The sequence below is a fragment of the Phyllostomus hastatus genome, unplaced genomic scaffold, assembly GCF_019186645.2.
Source record: "Phyllostomus hastatus isolate PE091 unplaced genomic scaffold, TTU_PhHast_1.1 phas_contig_948, whole genome shotgun sequence".
Taxonomy (NCBI): domain Eukaryota; kingdom Metazoa; phylum Chordata; class Mammalia; order Chiroptera; family Phyllostomidae; genus Phyllostomus; species Phyllostomus hastatus.
In genome coordinates, this window is record NW_025333993.1 from 3745124 (window position 1) to 3754613 (window position 9490).

The 9490-nt window shown below is 57.3% G+C and overlaps 1 protein-coding gene across 3 annotated transcripts in view; it reads right to left on the reverse strand.

Annotated features, from left to right (window-relative positions):
* MX2 (MX dynamin like GTPase 2) overlaps positions 1-1984 on the reverse strand; it is a 31787-nt gene extending 29803 nt beyond the window's left edge. The window contains exons 1-2 of one of the 3 annotated variants that reach the window (XM_045852431.1): positions 1870-1984; positions 798-900 (exon numbers count right to left, since the gene is read on the reverse strand). The gene's annotated coding sequence lies outside the window, so the exon portion shown is untranslated. Of the gene's footprint in view, positions 1-797; positions 961-1869 lie in introns of those variants that run through there. The other 2 variants (XM_045852430.1, XM_045852429.1) reach the window with 2 other exon arrangements.
* Between the last annotated feature and the right edge of the window lie 7506 nt (positions 1985-9490).

Below are 9490 nucleotides of genomic sequence, written 5' to 3' on the forward strand. Positions count from 1 at the left end.
GTATATTTTGTGAGCCGATCACCACAATCAGCCCGGTTAATATCCTGGCCCAAACAGTTACAGCATTCTTTTCCTGTGACGACGAGCAGGACTTGGAAAAGATCTGGTCTCTCGGCAGCGTTCAAACACTCAGTTCAGTGTGATTGACTACGGGGCCGTGGCACGCTGCACGGCGACCACAGCTACTACACCCCGTGTTGTTATAAATCACAGTAGCGCACAGGCACCCAGCTCCCACCCCACCCCAGATGTGTGTGCCCCCCTCAAGGAAGGAGGGCCGTCCTGGGCTTCCCGAGCGGCCACCCCCTCTCTGGAATGTGTCCTCAGGGTGCTGACTGGTGGGGGTGGGGGCAATCAGAGGAGGGGGAGCATCACCCAGAGGGGTCCTAACAAGATAAGAAACTTATCTAACGGCTCCTGCCTTCCCGGCAAGTGTGCCAGGAAATCCTTTGAAAAGTCGGATCTGGGGTGAGGAGGCCAGGGGACTGAGGAGCACGAACAGGTCGTTACAGAACAGCCACGGGGGTTGTGGGGAGCTGGGGGGGGGCGGGTGGAGTACAGTGTAGGAAATGGAGTAGCCAAAGAATTTATGACAAAGAATTTAAGGTGAACCATCGTGGGGGAATTGCCAAAGGGGGTGGGCATGGCTGGGTGGAGGGGGGACAAAAGGGGAGACATCGGGACAACCGAACTAGCATACTCTATACAATATCATTAAAAATAAAAAAAGAAAAGTCGTGCCTGTTTGATAAAACCTGGGAAGGCAGCCCTCCCTCCCCGCGCAGGCCAGCCCTTACCTGTGAGCCTTCCGGACGGGCGCCCAGGGGTCTGGAAACCGCCTCTCTCCTTCCCGGCGTTTCCCTTTTATTTGGTGCGTGAATCACACTCCTGTCCACTCTCCTTTGCCAATAGCCAGAGAAATGAAACCAGTGTCTGGACCACAGAAATGAAACTGAAAGAGCAACATCTTTCTTCCGATTCTTTCTTCCGATGAATCTCCCCAAGGTGTTTGGGAACAGAGCGCCCCCCCCCCCCCCCCCCCGGGACGGAGGCCGGGGCTCTGGGGCGTGGACCGCAATCTGCATTGCTAACAAGTTTTCCAGGGGTGGGGGCTGCCCTGGGGCTGCGCTCGGGAGAGCTGGGGACTTGGGGCAGCGGTGTCCCGAGGGACGTCTCTGCAACAGTGGAACTGCTCTACTCTGTGCTGTCCGGCACCGGCCACAGAAGGCCACGGCGCTCTTGAAATGTGGCTCCTACAACCGAGGAACTGAGGGTTTCACTGTTTCTTTCGAACGAATGTAGACAGCCCTTGGGTGTGTGACGGACGCCCGTGCTGGATGTTTACTCCTGTATATGCTTTGCAAGTCCTGAGACATGCTGCCGGCTTCACGCCCGCCCGAGTGGCACCAGACAGGTGTCGCCCCTTCTCGCTGCCCTGACTGCCCAATGAGGGGAGATGCATTGATTCCCGCAACACTGGGAGCGTTCTCGGGCAGCCGGGTGTGCCAGGAAAGGGGCGGAGCCAGGCTAAACCCGGGCTCCAGGCCAGGAACTGCGACCCCCATCCTAACCCCAATCCTAACTCCGCCCGAGCCTGCGTGATCCTCTGGTCTTCAGTTACTTCACCTGGCACAAACCAGGGGGACCGCCCCTCCAGTGACATGCCAAGGCTCCCCACCGCTCTGATGGGAGTGGAGGGACCCGAGCCTTCCCACCACCAGAGCAGCGGCTGGGAACCCCCCAGGAGCCCCCAGGACGCGGGGCCGGGACAGGAGGGGGGAAGCTGGCCTCAGTCCGGCCTCACTGCCACCCTCCTTCCCAAAACTCTATGAATGAAGAAAGAATAATCTTGACCACGTCTTTACTTACTGCGCTTGTGTGCAAGTTTTTCTTCAAAGAAGGAATTTAGAGGCTTGGAAAGTGTTTTTTAAAAACAGGTTGGAAGGGAGGGAGAAAATCATCCATCTGTTGCCCCTCACACACCCACACGTGGGGACCTGGGCGGCAAGTCAGGACCGTGCCCTGACCGGGAACTGAAACTGCCACTTCCCCTGCCACCTCCCCGCTGGCCGCGGGCGCCCAATCCACTGAGCCACAGCAGCGGGGGAGGGGGGTTGGGGGGGGACACTGGCATGAGGAGGTCATGAGGCCTCTTCCTCGTCGGCCCTCCAGGACCGCATACTGGCCCCACTACGCCAGAGTCCCAGGGGGAGCTGACCACCTGGGTCCTCCACGGGGACCCAGTGACCCTGCAGGGTGATGCTTCTTCGTTTCTCCACGGATAGCTTTTCTCATGGGTCCCGCACCTCCACTGCTCCAGGAAAGACGACAGCGTTAAAAACAACAACAACAACAACAACAACAACAAAATTCAACAGAGTAGCCCGGGCCGGGTGTCCCAATCGGTTGGAGCGTCGACTCCGACTGAGCACCGGAAAGGTTGTGGGTTTGATCCTCGGTCCGGGCTCATAAGGGAGGCGACTAATGGATGTTTCTCTCTCTCCCCACCCACCCAACCCCACTCCATTCCTCTCTCTGTAAAATCCATAAGCACATCCTCAGGCGAGAATGAAAACAGTTCTACTGAGTGCATTTAAAGACCAAACTGGCTTTAATGATTTGTGAATGGGGCGGCCTCCCATCTCGCAGATACAGAGGAGCTCTCGATGGCTGCAGGAGTGAAAGTCTCCACAGGCAGAAGGGGCGGGAGAAGGAAAACAAGAATTGTGGCATTTTTCTCTGGGGCACCCAAGGGGCCGGTCCGGCAGAATGCCTAACTGCTGTGGACCGTGCAATTCCAGACCGGCCGGCTTGGATCGCTACGTCCTTGGGAAGAGCTGTGGTTAGGTTAGGGTTTAAGGCTCGGTTTGGTGACGTGGGCTTAGCACGAGGAACCAAGTGGGGCTTGTTGTTTCTTTTTTTCGCTGAAGGCACCTTTGGAGCTGGACAGAGTGCATGCTGCTTTAGCACGAACACCCGGGGGACCCTCCATTCCCCATCAGCACACCCCTCAGCCTGCAGCTGATCACCTGCAGATGCCAGCTGCAGGGCACGGGGTCCTTGTTGCCAGAGGACGGTGACAGGCCCCGGGAAGGAATCCCATGCCTAAGCAGCCTTGGAGCGCCGGGCCGGTTCTTGGGGCCCTTGTGCGCTCAGCAGGCCCCCCGCCAGCTGATCCAGGGCAGCCCCACCCTCTGATAGGCCTCTCCTTCCGAGTGTGTGTTCCCCCCGCCGCCATGCAGAGGAGACCAGGCAAACCGTTTCTCCAAGTCAGTGAGGTGGAGGGAACTGGGGGTGGAAAAGGCGGCCACACACTGAGCCCCACCAGCTCAGGGGAGGCCTGCCTGATGGTCTTACAAACTCAGAGACGGTCCGAGATTAAAACTTTCTAACTAAAATCCATTCCTGGCAGGCAGTCATGTCCGAGGGCAGTATTTTTCCGCGTCAACGACCAATCTTTATTCTAACGGAGCTGTCTGGGTTTGTGTGTGTGTGTGTGTATCCAGGATAATGTACTAGATAACATACCTTCGGGATATTGTTGACGGGAGAGACCTGGTTCTTCTTGCTGACGCAAGTAAAGAATTACAGATCAGCAAATCTAGTCGCATGTAATCAGTGTATTAGTGGCTCACTTCCATGGAAGAGAACAGGACTGGGTGGAGTAGGGGGTGAAAGGGAAAGTTTCAGGGCCAAAGCAGGGTGAGAAAAGCAAGAGCGGCTGGAGACCAGGGTGGCAAGCCCCTGGGCAGCCTGAGGCCGGGTGGCCAGAGGCCCTGTGGCCCGAGAGCCAAGAGCCCCCTGAGCCCCGGGGGAGAGAGCGAGTCCTCTGTTCTCAGGACTTACATAGTTGGTGGGATAGGAGGGAAACAGTTACATATTGATTAATGGGTAAATATGGCGCCAATTTTCCTGGGGGTCTGCTAGCCCAAACCTTTATCTTGCTCCAAACCCCATTTGGTCATCTTGTTGTAAAACAAATACGTGATAGGAGGCAGTTCATTCAAGTTGGGGCAGTCACCCAAAGTTATTAATGGGCTCTTTCTGTAAGCATCAGGGACTCCCTCGTGAAACAGTTAGTGACCAGAGGCGGGCAATTCACCAAAGTTGTTTTATGGGCTCTTTCTGTGGGCGCCGGGGACCCTCTCCCGCATTCCAGGCCCTGGGGTGAAAGCACAGTTGCAAGGCTTTCTTTCCCAGATAGTGGAAATGTCACATAGAATTTCAATGACTTCCCTTCTTTCTTGCTAATACAGTGTTTCTTGTGATATTGGAACAACTGGCGATATTATCAGACCAGGCTCAGGACTGCTGAGTTAGTATGTGAGACTCATCTCCTTCCTCCTCCCTGCCTCGGTTTACTATTTATTCTACGTAATTGGTAAAAGGCGTTTCCTGGCAACCAGGGTGATAAATGCTGGCCAGTGACAGCATTGCAGTCTCCGCGAGTTCTTCCTGTGTGGTCTCCTGCTTCAATATCAAAGTGATTCGCTTTTTTCCAGAATCTCAAGGCACAACCCCGGAACCAGAGCAGAGACCACAAATCCCCTCATTGTTATTAGCATGTTAATTGTTAGCTGTTAACCATCCCTCACCCACAAACAAAGAAGAAGTAGGAGCTGTTGGTTTTACCTTTTATCCAGTCCCAGAGAGCCCTCCCCCGCTTTGCTTTCTCCCAACTCCCTAATCTCTGCGAGTGGATTTCCTGTCGCTCCCTCTCGCCCCACCCCGCTTTGGTTGCCAAGTGTGACATGGAGGGCGAAACCGCCCTTCTCCGCCGCATTGCTCAGTCTACTGAGATTTTGCCTCCTGGCCACTGTGGTCAGTTTGGTTCACATAAACTCATACACCTGTTTACAGGTGTGGGTGTCTCCTGCGGACAGAAAGGAGATGTTCCCCGTGGGGGTGTGCTCCCGCTGGGCACAGCAGCAGCGCGGGCGCTTTGGGGTCCGCGCCCACTGACCCCTCACTCTCAGAGGGTCCACTTCAAGCCCGCTGGGCATCGGAATGTCTTGTCTGCCGTCCTGCATGGTGCCCATGGGGGCCAGCCTGGGGCTGGCGGTGCCCATGCCGTCCAGCTAGAGCGACACAGAGGCCCACTCGGGTGGGAGTGTCTCGGCTGGTGACACCCTCTCCTCAGTCAAGGACAAGCTCTGTTCCAGATGTCATGGTGTCAGAACGAGACAAGGCGAGCAAGCCAGGACGAGTGGACTAGGGAAACTGAGGCAGCTGGTTAAAGACCAAGCAGTTTACAGCCACCTCGTAAATCGCAAAATCTCATCTTCCCTGAGCAAGGAGTGAATGGGCTACACTGTCCCCTGCACCCAGAGGGGAAAGAGCCTGAATCGCCCCACTCAGGGAGACGGACAGCAGCGACCCAATTCGTGTCTTTTGCGCCGACCACACCCGAGGACGGATGAAGTCGGGGGAATACGTCTCCTTGTGCTGCACCGGCGTAAAGCTGACGGACATTCTGTGGAGACCCTCCCTGAAGACCTGCCCCAAACTTCCCGCACTTAGACGAGGGCCTTAGCCCAAGACCCAGCGCGGGCTCTCTCCGGAGCGCAGCGGCGTCTTTCCTCACTCTCAGGCCCGCGTCTCCTAAACTCTAAGGGACCCCGTGCAATTTTAGGACTGTGTAAATCCTAGTTTGCCTAGAGTCCCCAGTTGGCCTTGCAGAGGGGTCCGACCTGCGGCCCGTGGGCCACATGCAGCCCAGGATGGCTGTGAGTGCGGCCCAACACAAACTCGTAAATGTACTTAAAACATGATGAGATTTTTTGTGTGATTACGCATCACAATGTATTTAATGTGTGGCCCAAGACAACTCTTCTTCTTCCAGTGTGGCCCGGAGATGCCAAAATGTCGGACACCCCTGCAGGGTGCACTCTCGGTGTCGGGCATTCTGTGGGTTTGGAGAAATGTATCAGAACACGTGACCACTGTTACAGTGTCACAGGGGGTAGGGTCTCCACGGCCCTGAAGTCCTCTGCGCTCTGCCTGTCCCCCTCCATCCCCCAGCTCCCAGCACCCGTGCCCTGGGTACACCCCAGCCTGCTGCCTGGGCAGTGGTGGCACTCCTGCTCCCCAGCTGGCCCCTCGGGGGGTCTGGAACCCAGAAAGGGGAATGGCTACCACCTCTGACCCCTGCCCCTGCAGTGAGGGCCAAGGGGCTTCTCAGGAAGGGGGTGCACAGAGCAGAGCTGGGGGTCACCCTCACCCTGCTTAGTGGCCTCCAGGCTCTGAAGGCGGAAGATCCGACCAGGGAGCATGGAGGAGGGGGCCCTGGGGAGATGATGGGTCCAGATGGTGTCCCACTGCTGCATTCAGGCATTTCGGACGCGACCTGCTAAGCGAAATCCTTGCAGCAGCGCAGCAGCCTGAACCACATACCTGCAACTCGGCCAGGCAATCTCCAAACGGGTTGTAATGTGGAAGCCGCTCTCCTGACCACGGTTATTTAATGGGATTAAATGAAATTTTAGGTGGAAGACACAGCTCTGGAAAAGAAGTATTGCCAAGGGCACAGCCAAGGGAGATGGTTTAGTAAGGGTCTCTAGTTTCTGACACTCGTTCCAAGCTTTTCAGGCGAGCAGCAGGTGGCATCACGACAAGATATTCGAGCCCCTCCCCGCCCCCAGGGCTGGGGCCCAGGGCCGACAGTCTCAGCACTCAGTGCCCAGGTAGGTGGGAAACAGGACATGATGGTGCAGAGTCCTGGGCCCCACGCTGGGGACGCACCAGCGAGAGGGGCAGAGGCAGCCGAGAGGAAGGTGCCCGGGGCTGTCACAGGGTGGGGGATGGGGGTGCCCCCGGACCTTGCCAGCCCCCAGGTGGGGTTTCTGGACGCGACTGCCCAGCAGTGCCCCTGGGGTTTGACCCGATACAGTGCATTACAATCAGCACTGCTGTGAAGGTGTAGTCATTTCAGCCAGAGCAAAAAAATAAAAAAAGGGAAAAGAAAAAGGAATAAAGGTTCGGCCCCTCCCTCCTTTTTAGAGAATGCAGGAATGCCATGGGTACCAAAGAGTTCATAACCTAAAGAGAGCATTATGGGTGTCCTGGGCTGCCATACAAGGCGCCGGAATCGGAGTGGCTGAGACAACAGAGATTTATTCTCCCGGATTTTAAGGTCAGAAGTCTAAGGCCGAGGTGTGGGCAGGGCTGCGCTCGCTCTGAAGGCCGTGGGGGAGAACGCGCTCAGTCCTCTCCTGCAGGTCCTGCTGGTCTGCCCGCCCTCTTCCGGGCTCCCCGGCCTGGCTTGTAGAGGCATCGCCCTGAGCTCCGCCTTCCTCCTCGCGTGGCTGTCTCCCTGCACGTGTGTCTGTGTCCTCATATCCCTAACGTTGTCTTAAAGATTTTATTTATTTATGTTTTAGACACATGGGAAGGGAGGGAGAGAGAGAAACATCAATGTGTGGTTGCCTCTCATGCGCCCCCTACTGGGGACCCGGCCGGCAACCCAGGCGTGTGCCCTGGCTGGGAATTGAAGGTTCCCAGGCCTGCCTTCAATCCGCTGAGCCACACCTGCCAGGGCTAATGTCTGTAACTTTTAATCAGGACACTGGCTGTACTGGCTTAGAGGCCACCCTACTCTTATTATAGCTGCAATGACCTTATTGGCGCACCTGGAGCCTGAGCGAGGCTCTCCTGCTGCGGGCAGAGGCCTGCAGACTGCTCTGCTGGGCGGGGCCCCAGCTCCGCGAGGGGCGGGCGCCCAGGGCAGGAGGCCAGCAGGCCCCCAGTTCCTCTGTGGCCCTGAGCACCGCGCTTGGCCGCTCACAGTCATGTGTCCCTGCTCTTCCCCAAAGCCACCGGAGGTGACCTCTAAAAATGCTTCGCTATTCACTTTGACCCAGAAAACCCCCCAAAATCCTGCAGAGGTTCAAATCTTCAGGTTCACTTTAAGAACACTAAGGAAACTGCCCAGGCCATGCAGGGTGCCTGTCTGAAGAGCCACCGAGAATCTAAGGAAGTCCCTTTACGGAAGCAGTGGGTGCCATTCTGTCGGCACGACAGCGGGGCGGGTAGGTGTGCCCAGGCCAAACGGTGGGGCTGAGGCTGGGGGCTTGGTGGTAGGCCCGCTGGTCGGGGAGCCCGTCCAGGCGAATGAAGCTCCCCAGACTCAGCTCAGAGCGCACGGAGCTCTCGGGTGGATTGACCCACACACGGGCTCTCCCCGCCACGCTCGGAGGATCCTGGCGAAAACGGCAGCTTGGTCTCCACCCAGAAGAGCAGGCTGCGCGGAAGAGAAAGAGATCCCAGGAGACGCGGGAGAAACAGAAACTGACCGGCCCAGGAGTAAGCTCAGCATAAAGTAAATACTCATAAAAGTAAAACGAAACCAAATCCAAACCGCCAGTCATTGTATTCCCGGCTTACAGGCATCCACCCCGCCCAGGGCCACCCTGTTGACGTGCCCCAGCTGCGTCTGGGTCACAGAGGGAGGGGGTGGGGCTCAGCCCGGGGCCAGGCAGGCGCTCGGGGGCATGTGGATTTCTGCCCCCTCTGGCTTCGGTGCCTGACAGGGACCCTGCTGCGGCCCGGCTCCCAGTGCTCAGGGCCCACCCTTGGGCGACCTGTGGCCCCCGAGAAGCTCGAGGGAGAAGCCAGTGCAGGTGTGGGCCACTGCGCCTTGGGTGGTTTGAGATGCTGAGCATGCTGTGTGGGACCATGTTCTTAAAAGGATTCCTGCTGATAAAAGTGTTTGAATTCCTCCTCTATTCCAATTCCTCCACCTTACAGACGAGGAACTAGAGGCTCAGAGAAGGGTTACGCATCTGGCATCAAAGCCCCCTAGCTTTTCCACTGGCCAGGCTTGGAGAGACAGTTAGGAGGAGCGCTTGGCGAGGACCTGAGCGTCTCAGCCCCACATCAGATGCATCGCCGGACACGCTTCCCAGAGCATGCCCGCCTTGGGTGCCTGGCTCTCATGACGTGTCTTCTAGAAAGTCACACCTATACTGTGCAGTTGTCCCCCTGAGGCCAGACCCCCCTTGTCCTGTTGCAGCTCTTCCCTCCCCACCCCACTAAACAGGGGCTGGCCACTGGCGTGACACCCCGCAGGGAGGGAAGCAGAGACTATGTCCCTTCACCACTGCACCCCGGGTGGCAGAAGGCGGGAGGCGCCCAGATTCGTGCCGCGAAGAGTAACTTCATGGACCCACAGGAAGGGAGCAAAGGCTCAGACGGAGTTGGCAGAGGCGGCTTTGCTCTGACCGTTGCCCGTTCTCCCCCGGAGATGACTGCCGAGCTGAGGGGCTGCTCAGCGATGACGGAGTCAAGGTTTTCTCTCTGCAGAGCTGCCTGGGCTGCGGGGTCCAGACACGATCACAAGGCAACTGCGCACGTGGGCAAGCGGTGGCTACCTCCCCCCACCCTCTCCTTTCCAGGTGAAACCCCTTCATTTAACAACTCCCATCCGTGTCGTCAGTCTTGCTGCTCACGCATATCTTCACCACACACGGATTGGCATAAAAATACTGTGTGC